Here is a 22,739-nt window from a genome sequence, read left to right on the forward strand (position 1 = left end):
GCGGGGGCCACTCTTCATCGCGGTGCGGGGACCGCTCTTCATCGCGGTGCGCGGGCCTTTCACTATCGCGGCCCCTCCCCTTGCGGGGCACAGGCTCCAGACGCGCAGGCTCAGCAGTTGTGGCTCACGGGCCCAGCCGCTCCGTGGCATGTGGGATCTTCCCAGACCCGGGCTCGAACCCGTGTCCCCTGCATTAACAGGCAGATTCTCAACCACTGCGCCACCAGGGAAGCCCCAGGTCTCCTTTTTAGAAGCTCGCTTTAGGTGTTTTTCCAAGTTCTCCTCCAGCTCTGCACTGCCACAGCCAGGGTAGCCGTCCGACTCCTCCTAGTGTGCCTCCTCTGACTGCTTCAACAGCATCACCTTCTCTTTCTGTGACGCGGTCCTGCCCTCTGCTCCCGTCACTTCCTGCTGTCAGCCTCAGGGGTCTCACCCACTCGCCCCACTCCACTCCAGCCATTACCTCTGTCAGGACAACCCCTGAATCTGTAGCTTCAGCCTGTACCTTTCTCCACTCCTAAAGCCAACACCCAATACCTTACAGCTTCCCCTTCAGCCCTGCCCAAGTCCAATTGCTTGGAACTGTCCACAGTCACCTCGGGAAGAAGGAAAGAAGGCTAGGGCCGTATCGTCTCAGGGATTTCTATTTTTTATTTTGGTTGGGAGGAAGCAGGAAGCACTTCCCTAAAATACTCCCAGCTTGGCATTCCCCAGGTAGCTCTCACCTCCCACTTCCACAGGAGTGTCTCATTTCTCTCTTTCCTCATCGCCTTGAGGAAATTCCTCTCTTTTCTTATTTCTCTTTTTTCTCTTTGCCTCATACACACAGAGGAAAACAAATAATTTTTTTCATTGTGCATATATACTATTTATCATCCCACAATTCTATTTGACAGAAAATGATTTGTTTTTATATAAAAATCTATGTATTTTTTTTCCTTTTTGATTAAAAACAAGTTTTCTTGATTGAAATGAGATCACTGAAATGAAAATTAGTGTGAAATTGTTTAGTGGTGAAGTCTACTGCTGTCTGCAACTTACTTGAAATTAATCAAAAAGTAAGTTGGATGGATGATTGGTTAGAATGGATAAATGAATAGATATATGATAAAGCAAAAAGAGCAAAATGTTAATTTATGACCTGGGTGGTAGATATATGGGTGTTCACTGTACAATGCTTCTAACTTTTCTATTTCATTGATACTTTTCATAATAAAATGTGGGAGAATATATAACAGATAAACAACAAGGTCCTACTGTATAGCACAGGGAATGATATTCACTATCCTGTAATAAACGATAATGGAAAAGAATATGAAAAAGAATATGTATTTATATGTATAACTGGATCACTTTGCCATAAACTAGAAACTAACACAACATTATAAATCAACTATACTTCAATTTAAAAAAAGGTAATATGTTGGAGAAAATTAATACAGCATAAGTTTATCTTCCTCACTTAACTATCACTATAAGCTCCCATTCTTTATCACATTTTCTCCTTCATAGCTTCGGCATGTTATTTTGCATAAAGCTAAAAGCAGAAAAAAGATCAAGAAATATTTGTTAAGTGAATAAATAAGTGAGCGAGAGGCAGAGTGCTCTGAAATATCTCAGCTCAGAACTTATTCATTCAACAGATATTTACTGGTGAAAGGTTCCTTTTCAGCTCAGTGATCTGTTTTAGGAGCAAGAAAACCCACTTTTGTTCTCTGAAACCACGCAATTCAGAAGAAAGATTCCTGGAAAGACAAGTGCAGCACCCACGTTGCTAGAGCAGCATGTGGAACTGCTGCTGGGGGCCTGGCGGGTCCCACTGGGAGTGAGGCCAAGAGGGCAGCAGGGGCGGCCACATCTGCATCTCCTTCATGTCCCACTCAGGACCTGCTGCATAATTTGCGGGGCCCAGTGCAAAATGACAAACTAAAAAATTATTAATCATTTCAAGACGGAGGCAGCAGAACATTGAACCAAGCGTGGGGCCCTCCTGAGTGCAGGACCTGTGTGACTGCCATTCTGATCTCTCTTCTCTCACCCAGACACTGAAAAGGCTCCACTCAGTGACACAGCTAACGTAAGGCGCTTTCCTCTCCCTTGGGGATCTGCGTTCCTTGGAACGATCCATGAACAGTTTTCCTTCTCTAAATGCCAGAGGGATGCCAGGCACTCCAGCAGAGGGTGGAAGGTATCTGAGGACACAGATTCTCATTTCACCCCATGCTGCATAGGATGCCACACTCCCCTCGGGCTGCCCAGAGCCCATGGGGCTCTGAGGTGTCCTCTCTGGGGTCAAGGTCGAGCCTACAGAGAGGATGTGCCCCGGGGAGAGAGAACTGAACCTAAGGAGGAACTTGGGACAGGGCATTTTGAGAAGAAAGAACCAGGGCACCAAGGGGTCTTTATAGTACCATGTCCCTCAAGGAGCGGGTCCTGGAAGAGAGAGTTCTCAGCCGGCTCTGCCGCTCGATGGGTTGTGTGGAGCCTGGGAAAACAGCCAGATCTCCAATTTCCTCACCTGTAAAGTAGGGAAAATAGTATCACCTCCCTCCCGGGGCTGTTGGGAGCCTCAGTTGAGACAATGGGGTGGGAGAGCTCTGCTAACCCCCCGTGATGACAACTTGGTGACAAGCAGAAATGGATCCTTTCTCTCTAAGAGGCTCACGTACACAAGCAAGCCATCATTTTTGAGTTAAGGCAGTGGCTCCATTCCAAAACCAGGGAACTTCCCTGGTGGTCCAGTGGTTAAGACTCCGAGCTCCCAATACAGGTGGCCCGGGTTCGAGCCCTGGTCAGGGAACTAGATCCCGCATGCCGCAACTAAGAGACTGCACGCGCCGCAACTAAAGATCGCACATGCTGCAACGAAGATCCTGCATGCCGCAACTAAGACCCGGTGCAGCCGGGGGGGCGGGGAGGGGAAAGACCATGCTTATTCAAAAAAAAAAAAATTTGCTGCAGTGGAATTTTTACTAGAGTGATTACAAGTCTAATCCAATCTGGTCCATGTGCCAGCAAATAAACAAAGGTAGCCAACAGTCCATCCACAGCCTGGGAGCGACGCCTGTGGCAGCTAAGATGGTAAGTCAAGCTCTGGGCTTTTCAGATATCGGTTATCTGAAGCCCATACCGAGGTCTTCTGATGATCCCAAGGTACAGAGGAGGAAACGGTGAGCTCAGGCTCAGAGGGGTGAAGCAACTTACTCAAGGTCACACAGCTAGAAGTGGTTGGTGAAGCCAAGATTCAAAACTAGGTCTAACTCAGAATTTTTCAACCTTCGTTCTACTGACATTTTGAGCTGGATAATTCTTTGTTGTGAAGGGGTGTCCTGTGCATGGTTGGATGTTTAGCAGCATCCCTGGCTTCTACTCAGTAGATGCCAGTAGCACCCTCCCTCCATTCCCAGACATGACAACCAAAAATATCTCTAGACATTTCCAGATATCCACTGGGAAGCAAAATGATCCGTAGTTGAGAATCACTGATCTAACTGAAGAATATGCCAAAGAAAACAGCTTTCAGCTCAAAGTAAGGAAGGAGTTTCTAAAAATAGATGTTATCTAACAGTGCAATGAATTGCCTCGAGAGATACTAAGCGCCCCATCACGGGAGGTATCCAAGAAGAGGTGGCTCTGGCTCCAAATTAGAAATACTCCTGCTTTCTCAGTGGCAACTGTTGGTTTTAGATAAAAGGAGTTGATGGGCAGGAATTTCTGTTGACAGCCAGGAAGGGAAGGCAAGAGGAACTGGAGGATTTGGAGAGATACTACTAGGAAATGAGGCTCCCGGTGGCCTCACCCTCTCCACTTTCCTTCTCATTTCAGCAGTGCTCGTCCACGGAAGGCTTGGAGCTCATTTGGGTAGTAGAATAGTGCAGCAGTTAAGAAGCCAGGCTTTGTAAATCAGCAAACCTCTGCTCTCATCCTGCTTCTGCCCTAATTAGCTGGGCAAGATATTTCACTTCAAGAAGCTTCAGTACTCCTCACCTCTAAAATGGGGATAAACACCTAGTACAGAGCCTGCCATATAAGAAGTGCTCATTTAAAAGCGGCTGTTGTGTTTTCTTCCATTTCTCGGTGAGTGACACACCGACCCCACAGCCAGCCCCGTTGAGCTCAGAAGAATCATCCTTGACCTCTCCCTGTTTTTCACTATGGCAGAAACTGCTAATAGTTTCCCAGTATCAGTTCTCTTCTATTTAGAAATAGACTTCTGTTATTTAACTGAAAACATGGCTGCCTGGAATAAAGACTACCTTTCCCAGGCTCCATTGTGGCTGGGTATGACCGTGTGACTAAGTTCCAAAGAAATGGAAATGGAAATGTAGTTTGCAACTTCCAGAAAGCAACCCTAAAGGGAGGATGTGTTCTTTTCTTTGGCTCTTCTTTCTTCCAGCTGGCTGGAATGTTGACAGGATGAATAGAGCTTAAGCAGCCATCTTGGGACCATGAGGAAGAGGCTCAAAATGAGGAAGGTGAAGCAGTAATTTGGAAGGAGTTGAGGTCCCTGATGATCATGGAGCTGCCATACCAGCCAGAACCACATCTGGATTAGCTCGGCTTTTCTATCATGCACACCCAAACCGAATCCTAACTGATACACTGCCCCTGACTTCAAGGAATTTGTCAATTAGGATGAGAATAAAGGCAAAAGATAAACAAACAGCATCAGAAAAATTAAATTAAAAATTCTACAATGCAACTGGGACAAGTGTGATAACTGAGGTAAGATCAAAGCAGGTGGCAGGACAGGGGAGGGAGGAACAACCTCTCCCAAGGTACAGTGGGAATGTCAAGAAGGACATCACAGAATGGGTGATGTGTGACTGGGCTTTGAAGGATGAGTAGAAGTTTGCAGGGAGGAAAGAGGAGTTTAAGGATGAGTAAAAGAAAGAATAAATGTACAGAGCTGAGTTCGAGGAGCTGGGAGGGAATTGCTGGAAGTGACTGGATCACAGAATGAGGAGTCTGGAGACGCAGGTTGGGGCCTAGGTATAAGGATTCACTTTTACCCTCTATGCCTTTGCCTGTGCTGTTTCCCCTGCCTGGAGCACCCTCTTGCCTTGAAGCTCTTAGCTGCTCCTCTTTCTGTGTTCCACAACAGTTCTAACACTCCCCTTTACATCAGCTATCTTATCATTCTTTCTTTACTTGGTTCTCTCCAACTACAAGGGGGTACCTCTAGGACATGGAGTGTGCCCACTGTTTCTGAAGGTCAACACCCAGGGCCATAAAGGGGACACACCCTCCTTGACGGTAGGGGCCACACCTTTTCCTCGCTGCCATTCTCCTGTGCTAGCACATGATGGATGCTCAAAAGAAGTTTACTGGATGAGCTCTGAAAAAAAGACACACACGGATAAAGCACAGCAGAAGACACAGGAAGTAGGACCTAAATGCAGAAGGTGTGGGCATATTTTTCACAGGGATCTTTAAACCAACAAAAATTTGAGATAAGATTTGTCCTATTGATGAGTATTAATACCTTCCAGCAAACTTTCTTACGTTTTCTCGGAAACCTCTGGAAATTCCTTTCATGTTAATCCAAAACATGAATACAGATCTATGCACAAAAATGCTTACTGCAACATTATTCATGGTAGGAAATAAAAGGAAATAATCTAACATTTGGGAACTACACATATTATGGGATAGCTACAGTCATCGATAATCACATTTATGGGGCACCAGTAATGATATGGGAAAATGCTTATGATGAAATTAAATTTACAACAGACATTGTTTGTACAATGATGTCAACTCTATTAACAGGCTTAGAGAGACAGTGAGTCTCTGCTATGTTATGTTAACAGTGGTTTCCTCGGGGTAGTAAATGATGTTTATCATCTTTGGTATTTTCCAAGATTTCAACAACGAAGACATCTTAGTTTTATAATAGGGAGAATAAGAACTAACTGCACTCCTTTTAGAAAACAAAATAAAATAGATTTATTCCACTGGAAAAAAATGTTTTTAATGTCTTCCACATCCTTAGAACATCTTTTATTTTCTTTAGTAAAAAGTGAGAGTTTGGGATTCCTTTCTTGATACATTCTAAACTGCCTCACCCATCACTCCCCATTCCAAACTTCTCTGCCCTCTGCCCCATTTGCATTGGACGGTTATTGTGGTCAAGTAAGCCAGAACATTAAATTCTTTGCTCTAATTCTAAGAAAGAGATGCCATGCACGAGGGGGCCCCAAGGACTGCCTATTCTCATCGAGTCTGTCCCGGGTATCATTTCCATAAAACACCCAGGTTTATCAATGCCACTGCCAGTAGTGCAGAGAGCTGAATGCAAATAGCAAAATTCCGTTAGGAGCCCAGTGCTGCGGGAATGTGGCTGACTCGGAATCTAGGGCAATGCTGGGCCCGCAGTTTGCTTCTGGGTAAGACACAAGAGGCAGATGACCTTGTGGGCAGGCAGTGGCCCTGAAGATTTTTCAGGGGTGGGTGGAGGTACATATTCAAATGTCTACAGAGTCAGGCAGGAAAAGTTAGTAAGAACAGAGGACTGTGTGTGGAGCACGACAGAGTGATGGGGACTGGGGCAACCAGGAGAGGATATCCTTTGTCTAAAGAGGACAGCTGCCACTCAGATGCCACCAACTGCAGCAGGCCCAGATCTGCCTAATTTTAAAATGAAGCCTAAAAACTGGATTTTTGCATGAAATCTTTTAGTTTTTAAACGTTGTCAATTAGTCAGTTGTTTCATTTGTTTTCTTGGACACTTAAACACAGGTCAAGCAAAAACACATTTGGGGGATCTGACCTGTGAGCCTGAACTGGAAGTGTGAATCTAGTTCACAGGGGATCCAGGGTGCTGAATATGAGATAATGACCCTGGAGAGACACCTTTAGGGTATTTGCCCAGCTCACACCAAGCCTCCTCTCTGAGAACCCCCACCCACATAGGGATGGGCCCTGGCAGCCAAAGTCACATCATGTAAACTCGACGCCTAGGCACACGTGACTGGACCAAAGGTTGTCTTCTGATCCCAAATGGGCCAATCAGTCCAATTCTTCTTCCAGAAAACTGGAATCAGAGTTGTGCAGTCAAGATAGTCTGTTGGTCTCGTGAACTGAAGTGACAGGGAAGTGAGGGCTGAGGCTGCCGCTGGGGGGCAGTGTTGCTCACCTCCAGGCAGAAGGAGAGGAGGTGACAGAAGGCAGCAGACAAATGCAATAATGCACGTGCTAGAATAGCTGATATCTCCGTGCACAAAGATGAACTTAGACCTTTCCCTCACACCATACACAAAGATTAACCCAATACAGACCAATGTCCTAAATGTAAGAGCCAAACCTCTTAAAAATTTTAGAAGAAAAGAAAATCTTTATGACCTTGAGTTAGCCAAAGATTTCTTAGACACAACACCAAAGGCACAACCAATAAAGGAAAAAAATTGCTAAACTGGACTTCATCACAACTAAAAAAATTCCCTAAGAAACTGCAAAGCTACAGAATGGGAGAAAATGTTTGTATATAATATATTTGATGATCATATATCTGACATATCCAGAGTATATAAAGAACTCTTATAACTCGATAATAAGAAGACAAATAACCCAATGTAAAAATGGGAAAAGGATTTGAATAGATATTTCACCAAAGAAGATATAGAAATGGCTCACAAGCGCATGAAAAGATGTTCAACATCGTTAGTCATTAGGGAAATGCAAATCGAAACCACGATGAGATACCACAGCACACCCACCAGGATGACTATAATTTTAAAAGACAGACAGTAATAAATACTGATGAGGATGTAGAGAAACTAGAAGCCTCAGATACTATTGCTGGGAATGTAAAATGGAACAGCCACTGTGGAAAGTCTGGCAGTTCCTTAACAGTTAAACATGGTTACCAGATGGTTCTGCGATTCCATATCTAGACATATGCCCAAGAGAACTGAAGATATATGTCCATGTATTTGTGTGTGAATATTTCTAGCTCTATTCATAACAGCCAAAAAGTGAAAACAACCCAAATGTCTATCAACTGGTGAGTGGATAATCAAAATATGATATATCCATATATTATTTGTCAATAAAAGGAACAAAGTACTAATCCATTCTATAATACAGATGAACTGCCAAAACATCATGCTAAATGAAAGAATCCAGACACAAAAGGTCACATATTGTAGGATTCCATTTATATGAAATGTCCAGAATAAGCAAATCCATAGAGATAAAAAGTGGATTAGTGGTTGCCTAGGGTTTTTTATTAGTGGTTGACTAGGGATGGGAACGGAAGGAGTCTTTGGAAGTGTTGACAACGTTCTAAAATTGGATTCTGATGATGACTGTATAACTCTGTACATTTGCAAAAAATAATTGAATTGTACGATTCACTTAGAATGGGTGAACTTCATGGCATGTAAATTATACCTCAATAAAGTTGTTTAAAAAGAAATTCAGTGGTCCAGGAAAGAAGCTGCCTGGGTTTCCAGATCTGTCTGTCTGTTTTAAAAATCTATTTTGGTGCACTAGTGTTGCACCCCAAAATACCTACCACAGGATTTTTTTTTTTAAGGAAATAAAGACTTGTTAGACAAAGAAGGATGAAACTAAAGGTGGGTCCTAAAGAACCACCATAGTTGGGCCACAGTTTTGACTCTGAGTTTCCCAGGAGCCACAGCAAAGAGGAAAACGGGATCAATTACAAGATTCTAGTGTCATTTAAATGAAAGCAAACTAGTTGCTTAGCAGAAGGACAACTTTAGCTGGTACTAAGTTCTAGACAAAATGTATCTCATGGTTTCTTATAAAGGAAGCAGAGTGGAATGCTACACATAACTTCGTAGTTAATCATCAGAAGTGGAAATACAGAAATGGTTTAGCTACATCATCCCTTTCTTGGTGTACCTCTACGGTTTTCTCTCCTTGTATAATTTGGTTTAAGAGTTTTGGAAGGTTGGACTTGCTTGATTGTTTGTCTGCCCCTTCCATCCCCTACCCCTGGTGTGACAGGCTGGGATTTTTTTAATTAGGTACAGGAAAGGGAAGCTGAAGGTTAATCATCACTAAATGGCCAAGAAAAGAAGTATAAAAAGTCCAGCTCCATTATCCGTTATCCTCTGGCCTAGAAAAGCAATGGAGAAACAGAAAAGTAATATTTCAAAGACTTTCTACATACCTGCACTGGGCTGGGAGGTTTTCCTCAGGTAATCCTCACAGTGCTTGTAACCTCCTAAGAAAGGAATCAGTCTTGCCCCCATTTTAGAGATGTGCAAACAGAGACTTCTACAGTTTATTGGTTGCCCTGCACTAAGCTCCAAGGGTGACTGAAGAGCAAGTTTCATTTAAAGGCCCAAGTGATACCCACCTGCTAAGACATTTGAATAAGCTGCAGACACCCCCCTCCCCACCCTCACTAACCCTCCTTTTCACTACAGTGAGAAAGAGAGGAAAGCGAATAAATGCTTTAAATAATGATTTCATGGAACTGGAAATATGAACATCCATGCTGACATGAGTCAAGGACGCGGCAAACATGGTATCAGGCCCAGCACATGCACACGTATCATTTCAGGACATGAAAAATGTTTTCTTTCTGTTCCAAATCCCTGGAGGTTAAGCTGTGAGAAAGGCTTTTCAAAGATCAAAGTTATCCAGACTGTCCTCTTCTTAAGAAAAAAAATTTACAATGTAAATAAAAGAGCTAGCAGAAGAGAAAGGAGAGGCAGACGTGGTGTTTACAAGCGAGAGCTCCCAGGTGATCAGGACTTTCTTTAATGTCTCTTTCTCCTTCAATCAGGTGACCGGGTGCCTGGCTGTGCAGGGGCCACCCCAACCCCACACCAGGGCTCTTCAGCGCCACCAGCTGGTCAAGCCCTCCCACTGGTTCGAGGGCCAGACTTGTCAGTGACAAGTATGTACTGGGGTACAGGTGTGTGTGTGAAACAGTCTGGCTGCTGGTTCCATTCTGCCATTCATTCATTCACTCATCCATCCATCCATCTATCTACCCACCCATTCTCCCTTCCTTCCATCCATCCATCCATCCGTCTGTCCAAAAAGTCTATGTATCAAGGGATCAGGTACAAATGTTATGACAGGTGAAGGATAAACACAATCCCTGTCCTCATGGAGCTTACAGCCTATACCAGTGGTTCTCAACCTTGGCCTGGAGAGCTTTTAAAACATACCAAGATCCTGGGAAGCTTTTACAACATACAAAGACATCTGCTTCAAGGAAGACGGGGTACAGGTACTTCCCCCTTTTCTTCCGCTAAGTACAATTAGAAAACCCTGGACATCACATTTAAAATAAACATACGATGACTCTGAAAAATGGACAGGCAAAGGCACACTAGTTATTCTTTGGACTTCTTTGGAATCCAGGACCCAAAGAATGACACAGCAATGAGTCCCATGGGTTTTCATTTGGCCAAATATATCTGAGACTTTGAGCTAAAACAGTTGGCAACTCAAAACACCAAAGGGCACAGACCAAAAAAAAAGCCACAATAAAAGCCTGCTGTGTCTAGACAAAAACACAGGAAAGGTGCAGGCCAGGAAAATAGAAAACTTCTAGACAATAACTGCTCTACTGCAGCCAAACACCACAGAAAACACTGGAGCCCTGTTCCCATCCTCACCAGCAAAGGCTGAGTGGGGAGCCAAGATTTCTACCCTTGTCAGGCTCTGACAAGGTGACCCCCCCCACTGGGGTGGTGTCCCTACAATCCCTAGTAGGGACTTTCATCCCCATCAGGTGGAGACAAGCCCTGCATCCACCTCCACAGTGCAAGTGGAAGCACATCAACCCCTCCCAGCCAGGGAGTTATCCCTGGGGGCCTGGTGGGGAGCCAGAACTCCTCCCCGCCCACCCCACTTAACAGTAATGAAGACCCCCTCCCCCTTCAACTGTCACAGAAGCCAAGTGGGGAACCTGGACTTCTATTCCCACCTGGAAGTAATGAGCCAGTGATGACAGAGACGTTCGGATTATCTGACAAATATTTTAAAGTAATCAACATAAAAATACTCAATGTCCAAATAGGAACATGTTTGAAACAAATGAAAAAGTAACAAGTCCCAGCAAAGAAACAGAAGATAAAAAGAAGAACCACATGGAAATTTTTGAACTGAAAAATCTAATAACTGAAAAAAAAACAAACCCTCAATGGAAGGGTTCAACATCAGGATGGAGGAAGCTGAGGAAAGAATCAATGAACTAGAAGACAGAACAATAGAAATTACCAAATCTGAACATCAGAAGAAAAAGAGACTGAAAAAAACCAAAAACCAAAAACCAAAACAAAACAAAAAACCCATAGTCCCAGGGACCTGCGGGACAGTAACAAAAGAGCTAACATTCCTGTAATCATAGTCTTGGAAGTTGATGAAAAATAGGGTGGGGATGAAAAGATACTTGAAGACATAATGGCTGAAATTTGACAAGAGACATAAACCTACAGAATCAAGAAGGTAAATGAACCTCAAACAGGATAACCTCCCACCCCCCCCCCCAAAAAAACACCCACACCAAAACACATAATAATTAAACCTCTGAAAATTAAAGACAAAGAAAGAAATCTTGAAAGCTGCCAGTGAAAAAACATCTTACCATAATAAGAATGACAGCAGATTTCTCCTCAGAAAATACGGAGATGGGCAGGAAGTGACACAATGCTTCTCAGATGCTGAAAGAAAAGAACTGTCAACCCAGAATCTTACACTCAATGAAAATATCCTTAAGGAATAAAGGAAAGTCAATACATTCTCATATGAAGAACCTGTACAGGAGTTTTATGCTGAAAACTACAAAACGCTAATGAAAGAAATAAAAGATCTAAACAAATGGAGAGATACACATGTCCACAGCTTAGAAGATTCATAGTAAATAAGTAAGCACAGTAAATAAGTCAGTTCTCCTCAAATTGATGTACAGATTTAATGCAATTTCTTTTTTTTTTTTCTATTGCAGAAGTCCGACATCTTAAAATGTTGCTCAACAAGTTGCAGAGAAACATGTCTGGAAGCAACATATAATTGAAAAGAAACTACTTGTGTTTTTACCATTTTACATTATTACTGTCTGTAGTATTTTCTCCTTCCCAAATAGAAATTCACATCCTCTATACTGTTGCTCTTGAATCAGCCATTCTGCACAGTCGCCACTTGCATGTTTCCAAAATCATCTTCTTTTTTATGTGTACTCTTCAAACTGCCTGTGGTGCCAGAATGAACAGATAACGACCTTTCTGTCTGAAGTGGTGACATCATCTGTATTGTTAATTTCGCTAGGTAGATGGCTTCATATTCCTGAAGCTGATGGACAAATCCAGCATTAGGATTAATACAAAATCTTCTTTCTTGAATGTAAGCAAATGCATCTCTCCTGGAGATCCCTGCATTCCCATGGACAAGAACTTTTCCTCCACTTTGTAAGCTCCCATCAATAAATTCTTTAGTCATGGGGAAAAAACGTATTATATTTTCAACTGGATTATCTGCAAAATCCAAGACTAAATATCTGAATAATTGTTGAAAGTTGGGTTTAATAAAGTTTGCTTCAATATTTTGTCTTATACATATTATATGAGTTATTCCATGTTTCTGTAGTATAGGTAGCTTGCTTTTCATGGCAGAAGAATATGGGCCTAAAAATAATCCAGGCAAAATTTCCTGCATCTCTCGTCTCATAGGGTAGGTCCACTCCCATATGATCACCACTCAGATGAAGATTTCCATCATCCCAGAAAGTTCCCTCATTCTTCTTCTCAGTCAATATCTCCTGTTTTCAGAGGTGACCACTGACTTCCATCACTACAGATTTTAGTTTTGTCTGTTCTGGAACTTCATGTAAATGGAATCATACAGCAGTACTATTTTATGTCTGGTTTATCTCACTCAGCCCAATGTCCGTGAGATCCATCCATGTTGTTGTGTATGTCAGTAGTTTGTTCCTTTTCACTGCTGTGCAGTACACTATTGTATAAATATTCCACAATTTACTCATCTCCTTTTGGTGGAGATATAAATAGCTTCCAGGTTTTGGCAATTATGAATAAAGGTGCAATGAAAACTCTTTTCTATGCTCTTTGGTGGACATATGCATTCATTGCTCTTGGATATATAAGTGGCAATGGAATGACTAAATCACAGAGTAGGCCTATATTTGGCTTTACTAGACACTGTCAAAAGTTTTAGAAGAGCAACTTACACTCCCACCAGGAATATATGGGAGTTCTAATTGTTCCACATCCTCATGATGGCCTTAATTTTAAATGGCACGGCACATGAGACAAAGCCTAGGACCTGCTCAAAGTCAGATCATGACCAAAAAGCTGGGACCCCCCAAAGGGCAACACCCTCAGTGAAAGATAAAGTGGAGGGAGTGGGGCCTCACTTCATCCCCATAAAAATGAGTACTCTTGCCTTTCCTAGCTTTGGTTCTGAGTAGGTGGTGGTGGTGGTAGTAGTGGGGTGGGGTCTTCCTAACCAATCTGGTCTTCACTCAGGTTTGGCATTAGAATGCAATTATCTTTGTGAGGCCAAGTGAAAATTTAATGTCAAGTGGTCCTGGGTAAATAGTGTCCATGGGTTCCTGGGAGAAGCAAATGCATTTTCTCTCTGGAGGAACATACCCTAAACCTCGGCGTCTTCTTTGCACTGTGGGAGCGAGGGGAACTCCAGCTTCACGTCCTCCACGGTCCCGGCCCGCGGGCTTGTGGGTGGGGTGGGGTGGGAGTGGGAGTTACCCACCGGCCCGACACTCGGGCTGGCAGTGGCGGTGAAAGGAAGGAGGGAGGGTAGACCGGAGGAGTGACGGGGAGGCAGCGGGCTTACAACTAACACATGCAGACTAAAGGGTCCCAGCGACTCCGGCGGCGGCGGTGGCGGCGACGACAGCCGGGAAGAGGAGGGCTGGGCGGCTCGTGCCCGGCCGCCATGCTGCTGCCGCCTCCCCCGCCACGCCGAGTCTCCTAATGCAATTTCTATCCAGATCTCAGCAAGATGTCTTACAGAGAAGGACAAGACTATTCTAAAATCTTTATGGAAAGGCAAAGGAACTAGAAATAGCTAAAATAATCTTAAACAAGAAAAATAAAATGGAAGAAATCAGTCTATGTGATTTCAAGACTTATTATATAGCTACAGTAATCAAGACTGTGGTATCAGTGGAGAATAATGGAACAGAATAGAGAACCAAGAAAGACTCACACAAATATGCCCAAGAGATTTTTGACAAAGATGCAAAATCAGTTTAACTGAGGAAAGGGTATTTTCAACAAACGGTGCTGGAGCAATTGGACATCCATAGGAAAAAACTGAAATCTCATACTTCATTAAAAAAATGCACTCAAAATGGTTCACAGACATAAAGGTAAAACATAAAACTTTTAGAAAAGCACATTAGAGAACATCTTCAGGGTCCAGGCCAAGGCAAAGAGTTCTTAGATCTGACACCGAAAGCATGAACCATAAAAAGAAAAACTGATGAATTTGCTCTCTCCTTCAGTTATTTACCTACCCCCATCATAATCTTCACTGGATCTATGTGTCTCTTATACCATCATTTCCTTTGTATATTTTCTAATGGATCCACCTTTTTTTTTTTTAGCTTAAATTCATTTTACTATATATGAAAAACTAGTCATCTGTTTTTTGTCATCTATAGAAACTTTCCATAAGAATAAATAGAGTGGCAAAAAAACAGTGTGACTGAATTCTGGCCAGACATTTCGAGGAAGGCTCTGCTTTGTTAAAAAAAAGATGAGCAGGTGTAAGACAGGTGTTAAAGACCTACCAGCACCAAATGGAGACTCTCCTGGATGTAATCAGAAGGACTGCAAGCCCATGTGAGTCAGTGTTAATTAAGGCCACATCTGAGTACCATTTAGAGTCATAAAGTACCACCTAAAAAGCAGTAAATACTGTTTTAAATCTCATCATACAATTGTTTTGCTCCTAAATGCCTCTAAGGAAACGTGCAAACTCTTCAGGCCGCTGGCATGACATTTCCTTTGTGTCTGACCCACTCAACTCCAGTAAAAATGAGTTCACTATCCCCAAACGCTCAGGTTCTTTCAGCCTTTGGGCTCTGTACATGTTACTCCCTCCTCCTGGAAGAGAATGTGCCTTGAGAGTTGGGACCACATCATTGTTTACTATTGTCTCCTTCTGGGCCTACTTCAGAGCCTGCCTGGAACAAAGTAGGTGAGAAGGGTGAAAAGGGAGGGGGTGTGTGTGGAAAGGCTGATAAAGAAGATAGGAAGAAAAGAGAAAGGAAGGGAGGAAGGTGGGAACAAAGGGAGGGAAGGATGGAGGGAGGGAGGGACACAGAGAGGGAGGAAGGGAGTTATTGATGAACTTCTATTTATTGTACAAAACCCATCTTAAAAGTTCCTTCCTCTTTGAAGCTTTCCCATATCATTTAGCCACCTCTAAGCATTCCTTCCTCTGGGATCCCACAGTATTGTTTCCATATCTCTATCAAGGCATTTAAATCTCTGTCTTCTACTGAAGGAATAAATGAATGAATGAATGAAATCAGGTCTCCTTCATTAGACTGATCCTTACAAGGGCAGAGGCAATATGATATTCACTTATTATTCAGCACTTAGCCCAATGGTTTTCAACCTTGGCTACACGTTGGACTCACACGGGGAGCTTTAAAAAAATACTAATGCCTAGGTCCCACCCTTGGACACGATTCTGATTTAATTGGTCTGGAGTGTGGTCTGGGTCTTAGGATTTTCAAAAACTCTCCCGGTGCAGCCAAGATTTCGAACCATTGTCCTAACCCAAAGCAGAGTGGTAGGAGGAGCTCAGTAAATGATGAATGAGTAAATGGAGGAATCCTGCCTTTAGCACATAAGAGTCCTGGCTCAACATGACCGTTTTCAGGGTTTCATGTGATGCTAATTCATTAATATATTCAGGAACTATTAATTAAGCAATAACGCGGTACCAGGTGTTACGCAAGGCCAAGCTGCTGGAGATGCAAACATGACTAAGGCGCCCACTTCTCCCCCTCGTTCCAAAGTGCTTTAGGGAATGCTGGGCTGGGTCCGAGTCCATCCAGGAACTTTCTGTCTTCCTGATTAACTGGCCAGTCCACAGCCGTCACCTCCCGAGTGACTGACAGCAAACCTTACTTCGGGCTGTTTCCTTCGGCAAATGTAAGCACAGACTCTATTCACTCCCAGTGGGAGAGTTCCTGGAGGGTGTGTGTGAGTCAAGAGACCAAAAAAAAAAGTGTTTCTCTCTAGACTTCTCCAAACCCTTCAGAAGACAAAGGCAAGTCTCAAGGGGCAGACCAAAGTCCTGTGCTGCTCAAATAAATTTCTTTCTGGGTGTGTATTTACACAAAGACAATCCAGGGCCTTAGGATATGATTAAGATCTTAATTACCCCAGGGTAAAGGGACTTTCCCTCCCAGCTGCTGCCCCCTCACTGCTTTAAGATTTTGCACCACAGATTACTGAAGGGTGGAGGTAATGACCATTAGTACTACCTTCTGTGGTGTAGACTTTGATAACACCCTATCGGGATGGCCAGGATTGGCCATCCCGATTCTGGTCTTGGCCCCTTCAGCCCATCCTACACACTAAAGCCAGATAATCTTTCTAAAACCACTAGTTCAACCACTTCTTCCTCCTATTTGAAACTCTTTCAGTGACTTGCCACTGCTGTCAGGATGTAACAGGATACATAGGGTAAGCCCCCTAGGTATCATTCACGTGTAACCCAAATAAAACTGGGCTGCCTTGTGTCCAGTCCAACCATGGTATTACATTCAGAAGAAACTCAAGTCCAACATCCAGGAAAAAAAAAAAAGAAAGATGGAAAATAACTTAAACCTTTACTGAAGACTCTCAAAGGGGCAAAAAATAAAAAAATTCTAAGGAATCTCTTCTCCCATCTGTCATGCCATAGTGCCACTTCCTGTGTCAGCTGCTTGCCCTCAAATCTCCCTTCCCCCCAGCAAAAAACTTGAGCTTGCATTGGCTCTGCTCTACTCTTACCCACTCTCAATCTCTCTGACCTGTTGAAGGGCACCATAAATCCACTTAGCTGTCCCAGTGCCTTCTCTTCTTTATTCATTCCTGCAATAAGCACAACAAAAGCCCAAGAGACAAACATTCAGAAACAGATCCTACTCTGGAAACTGAGGCAGAGGGCCAGGCAGTGACTGGTTATATGTTAAAGCCTTTGACCCTACCATACAAGGACCTTTTTCATCTGGACCCAACTTACTGGGTAGCCTCATCTTTTGACACTCCACTTTCCCTGAGTAGGCCTGGCTCCTTCACCCCCTATACCTCTGCAAATGCTGTTCTTCCTGCTAGGGATGCCCGACTCTATAGCCACACCTGGTTCTCACCCAGTCAAAACCAAAAGGAGTTAAAAGCAATGCAGAAACAAGGCATGGAGACAAAATAAAGGCATTTAAACTTGAAGGAAGATATAAAACTGTCTCTATTTGCAGATAACACCATCTTGCACATAGAAAATCCTAAGGACTCTCCAAGACAGCTATTAGAGCTAACAAGTGACTTCAGGAGGCCCAGGTGCTCAGTTTGGGATGCGAGGGGCCCCTCTGTCGCCTGGATCCACTTTGCCCAGCCATCTCCCACGCACTCCCTTTCCTCTGCTCTCAGCACAAGTGGATGGAGCATCCCGTTCGACACTGCTCGCTCCCCCCTCTCTGCTCTGTGCCTGGCTGGTGCCTTTGTCTGCAGTGCTTCTCTCCCACCATCACCTTATCTCTAAAGCCTAGAAATAAGAGCCACGTTTACTGAGGCTGAGTTGGACATGCATCATCTCATTTAATCCTCACAGCATCCCCCTGAGGGAGGAACTATTATTATCACCCACATTTTTTCAGCTGAGACTCTGTCGCCATCCCTTGCCCAAGCCCACACTATTATATGGCCCTGCTGGGCTGCCTGACTCTGACATCCGAATTCCGAACCTAGAAGTTGGGAAGACAAGACAGGCCCAGCTCCAATGCCACCTCCCCTGGCTACACAGGTCTCTTCTCTCCCCCAGCCAAACACCAAGGCTGCAAAGGTATCAGTGCCTCCTTAGGACGTTTAGTGCTGACTCCGTAATGCGGTCATTTAAGTAGAGCTTTTATCTCTTTAAGCGGGAAGTTACTCGGAAGCAGAGCCGTGTCTGGATCAGCCTGGAGCCTCCCATGCTGGCACAGCTTGGCACACAGTAGGTACACATAGCACACGAAACAGTACGGGGGGAGGGGAACGACAACACAGTAAAGAGAAGGCGTGTCTGTTCCCTCTGGCGTGTCCGGGAGAGACGGTGTCACTGCTGTGGGGCGTGAGGGTCGCACGCCGTGGCTGGGGAAGGCTGCTGCGGAGTCACCCTGGACGGAAGAGCCCGCTCTTCATGGCACGGGATGTGTGCGCACACCTTTGTCTACTGTGTATTTGGCCCAAAGCAGGTGCTCGGTGAGTATCTGTTCAATGAATTTGCTGTGAGACTTTGAACCCTTCTCTCAACTTCTCTGCCTCTCCTCTGTCAAACAAGGGGTTTGCGCTAGATCAGAGGCTGTCAAGCTCCCCCCACACCCCCTTCCTTGGGAGTGCAACTACTGGTTCTCGTAAAAATTTGTCAAACAGATAAAAGCTGACCGCTCTGGTTGGAGTGAAGAAGCAGTGGACCCGCAGCCCCATCTGCCACAGCCTCTCCCTTTCTCTTTGCCCCAAACTCCCCAGAAGTCCCTCAGAGCACAGTTTGATAACCACCAAGCTAGGTGAACCCAGAAAGTCCTTATTGCTTGAAAATTCAGTTTGCTCTTTATGGAGCATCTGCATTTTAAGAAAGTAGCTCCGAAAAGGGAAAATTCTTTCTGACGCATTTGAACAACTATTACTGCTCAAAGGGTGGAAGGCGAGGCACCTTGACTGGGAGAAGGAGAGAGGGTTGTTTCAGGGTGGCGGGTGGAGGCTCCCCAGTGCCTAGAAACCGCCCTGGATATAGGGGACCACTTGCTCAGCCTTGACACGCATGTAAGTCGCCTGCCACACCGCACTTGAGCAGTCGGCAACTTGGACCACCGTTGCTTTCTGCCAGCCTGCTGTCTTTTTCCTAAATGTGCATCTGCTTCAGTCCTGCTGTTCTCCACCAATTTTTCCCTCTCCTTGTTTTCTAGAACTCACTAGAACCTCCACAGGTTATAAGCAATTTAAATAGTGCCGTGAACTCGGAGGAAGCTGAACAAAGAGATAAGTGACAGGCAAAGAGCCTTAGATTTTGGTATTTTAGTTAAAATTCCACACGACACCTGGGATTTGTAATCACACGTAAACCACTTGGCTTCTTATGAAAACAATCACGGACACCATGAAAAGGAAAATAATCACAGTTTTCATAAATGGCTGTCAAGAGAAACTTCCCAATCCAGGGAAATTCCAGATGGGAATGTACCCCATGCTCTGGTTCCTTTGTCCCTCACCCCAACCTGGCCCCTGCCTCCTGCTACTTTGCTATTTCTCCAGTTCCTAAGCCCAGGGTGTAAGCGTTAAAGAGACGTGTTAGCAAACTGTGAGTACCTATTCATACCCCACAGAATCACAACAACTACCCAATAACTGGAATAAGGGATTGATGAACAATTTTAAGGAAAAACTTATATACCCATGTTCACAGCAGCATTATTCACAATAGCCAAAGGGTGGAACCGATGCAAGTATCCATCAATGGATAAATGGATAAACAAAACATGGGTATCCATACAATGGAATATTATTCAGCCTGAAAAAGGAATGGAATTCTGACACCTGCTACGACATGGATGAACTTTGAGGACATTATGCTAAGTGACATAGCCAGTCACAAAAAGACAAACACTATGATTCTATTCATACGTAGAAGAGTCAAATTCATAGAGACAGAAAGTAGAATGGTGGTTGCCAGGGGCTGGAGGTGGGGGAATGGGGAGTCAATGTTTAATGGGTACAGAGTTTCAGTTTTGCAAGATGAAAAAATTTCTAGAGATGGATGGTGGTGACAGTTGTACAGCAATGTGAATGCTCCTAATGCCACTGAACTGGACACTTTAAAAATGGTGAAAATAGTAAATTTTATGCTATGTATATTTTACCACAATAATTAATAAATAAGTAAATAAATAAATAAGAAACCAGGCAGCTCCTTACAGCATTCGAGATGGAGTGGGGGTGGGAGGGGTTTCCTAACATGAAAGGATTTGCCAGTTGAAAGGGATCTTTAGAGGGAATCTTCCTGGGAATCCAGGATAGGGTGAGTGGAGGTGTCTAGTAGCTGCCAGTACATGGACTGAACTGTTAGACGTAAAATTAAATTTTCTTGCAAACATATTCCTTTGTCCAGATACTTCAGGGAGTGGCGACTCCAGGCTCTCCGTGTGACTTGATTTCCCCCATTAGCTCAGTTAAGCAATCAAGGACTGGCCGTCCCTTTCACGCTACCGGGGAAGCAGGATTCTGTCCAAAGCGGCTCTGATGGGCAGGTAACCCTCCCCCGAGGTTGTTGTCATTGTCCTCCACTCGGCTGTTCTTCATGTTCACCCAGCCTGATAAAGGCAGTAGAGGGCAACCGATGCTTATGGGAGACAGCCCAAGCCTACTAGGGTAAAAACAGCATGATTCTCCCTGCAGAGAACGACAGAAAGCAATTTACTGTCTCGGTCCTGTGTCTGGGGGTGCATTTTCACCTGCTGGTGACATGGGAAGCGTTGACAATTCCACACCTCTCCTCGCCTGCTGCTTCCTGGGATGACCGAGGCTTTGTTGGAGGAAACGCAAGCTTGGGCAGGCTCAGCCTTGAGCTCCACAGGTCCCAGCAAGCAACCTACAATGTTACACACGACAGGGGATTATCAGGGAAAGGAGGCATCCAACCGCAGAGAAGCGACTTTACCAGGATGACGCAGCAGGTCGGAGTGGGGATGAGAATGGCATTTGGGGCTTCTTATCTCCAGGAGCGCAACCACTCACATTCACAGCACTTGCTCTGGGCCAGACATGGTGCTAGGAATTGCATGCATTGTCTTATTAAAAGGGCAGCACAGTGCTAGGAGCTAAGTACTATTATAACTTCTTTTCCAGATGAGGGCACTGTGAGGTTAAGTGACTCCCCACAGGTCACGGAGCTGACAGGAGGCAGAACCTGGGTTTTACCCAGATCAGTGACTCTTCTCTCTGTCTGTATCCAAAATCTCCTCCTTTCCCTTTTTTTTTTTTTTTTCTTTTAAAAAACATTTATTTTTGGCTGCGTTGGGTCTTCGTTGCTGCACGCGGGCTTTCTCTAGCTGCAGTGAGCGGGGGCTACTCTTCGTTGCGGTGCGCGGGCTTCTCATTGCGGTGGCTTCTCATGTTGCGGAGCACGGGCTCTAGGTATGTGGGCTTCAGTGTTGTGGCACGCGGGCTCAGTAGTTGTGGCTCGCGGGCTCTAGAGCACAGGCTCAGTAGTTGTGGCGCACGGGCTTAGTTGCTCCGCGGCATGTGGGATCTTCCCAGACCAGGGCTTGAACCCGTGTCCCCTGCATTGGCAGGCAGATTCTTAACCACTGCGCCACCAGGGAAGCCCCTGTCCTCCCTTCCTTTTAAAAAGGGTTTTTTGGGTTTTTTTTTTTGGTTGTTGTTGTTGTAAAATAAAACATAAACACAGAAAACCACACATCTAGCATATGAATTAGTGGATTATCATAAGGCAAACACCACACAGAAAAGAAACAGCACTTTGCCCCCAACCCTGGAAGCCCAGTGCACATGTCCCATCCCACTCACAGCCCGCACGGTAACCACTATCCTGACTTTTAAGGAATCACTTCCTATGTCTTTTTTTGGTTTAAATTATTTTATTACCCAAATGTGCATCTCTGGACACTACATTCTGGCCCATCTGAAAAATCTGATCTGTCTCTTAGGTCTCTTTTAATTTATGGGTTCCTCATCCATCCTTTTCATTTCCTTTCACGTGTTCACTGGAAGAGCCTGGGAGTTTGCAGCACCTCCCAGTCTGACGTTGCCAAATGCACACCCAGGGTCCAGTTTAATGGCTCCTCTGTCCCTCTGCAAACTGGCAGCTGGTTCCAGAGACTGGATCAGACTCAGGTGCTTCTTTAGGTGGTACACAATGTCTGCTTGCCTCATTTTTGGATAATCTTAGCAGCTGTGGATACTTAATGTCTACATCTACTCACATGTTTCCTTTAAAAAAACTTTTTCTAAATTGTGGTAAAATATACGTAACATAGAATTTACCATCTTAACCATTTTTAAGTGTAAAGTTCAGTAGTGTTAAGTATATTCATACTGTTCCACAACCAATCTCCAGAACTCTTTTCATCTTGCAAAACTGAAACTCTGTCCCCATTAAATGACATCTCCCCACCCCCCCTCCCCAGCCTCTGGCAACCACCCTTCTACTTTCTGTCTCTAGGAATTTGACTGTTCTAGGAACCTCAGATAAGTAAAATCTTATGCAGTATTTGTCCTTTGTGACTGGCTTATTTCACTTCACATAATGTCCTCAAGGTTCATCCATGTTATGTCACGTGTCAGAATTTCCCTCCTTTTTAAGGCTGAATAATATTCCACTGTATGTATAGACCACACTTTGTTTATCCATTCATCTGTCACTGGACACTGGGTTGCTTTCACCCTTTTGCCATCGTGAATAATGTTGCTATGAACACAGGTGTACAAGTATGTCTTCAAGACACTGCTTTCAGTCCTTTCAGACAAATACCCAGAAGTGGAGTTGCTGGTCAT

At 44.3% G+C, this 22,739-nt stretch overlaps 1 protein-coding gene and 1 pseudogene across 7 annotated transcripts in view; both read right to left on the bottom strand.

Annotated features, from left to right (window-relative positions):
- The window catches only part of HRH1 (histamine receptor H1), an 89,483-nt gene that overhangs the window by 12,196 nt on the left and 54,548 nt on the right, over positions 1–22,739 (bottom strand). For 2 of the 6 annotated variants that reach the window (XM_082345595.1, XM_082345597.1), the window contains exon 2: positions 11,579–11,654. The exons of 3 other annotated variants lie outside the window; for them this stretch is intronic. The gene's annotated coding sequence lies outside the window, so the exon portion shown is untranslated. Of the gene's footprint in view, positions 1–224; positions 10,952–11,578; positions 11,655–22,739 lie in introns of those variants that run through there. One more of the 6 variants, XM_082345598.1, reaches the window with a different exon arrangement.
- LOC309607267 (serine/threonine/tyrosine-interacting protein pseudogene) lies at positions 10,944–13,419 on the bottom strand (annotated as a pseudogene). Its single transcript has one exon. The product of its transcript is annotated as a serine/threonine/tyrosine-interacting protein pseudogene (transcript).

This window comes from Balaenoptera borealis (genome assembly GCF_965194805.1).
Source record: "Balaenoptera borealis genome assembly, chromosome: 12".
NCBI classification, from domain to species: Eukaryota; Metazoa; Chordata; class Mammalia; order Artiodactyla; family Balaenopteridae; genus Balaenoptera; species Balaenoptera borealis.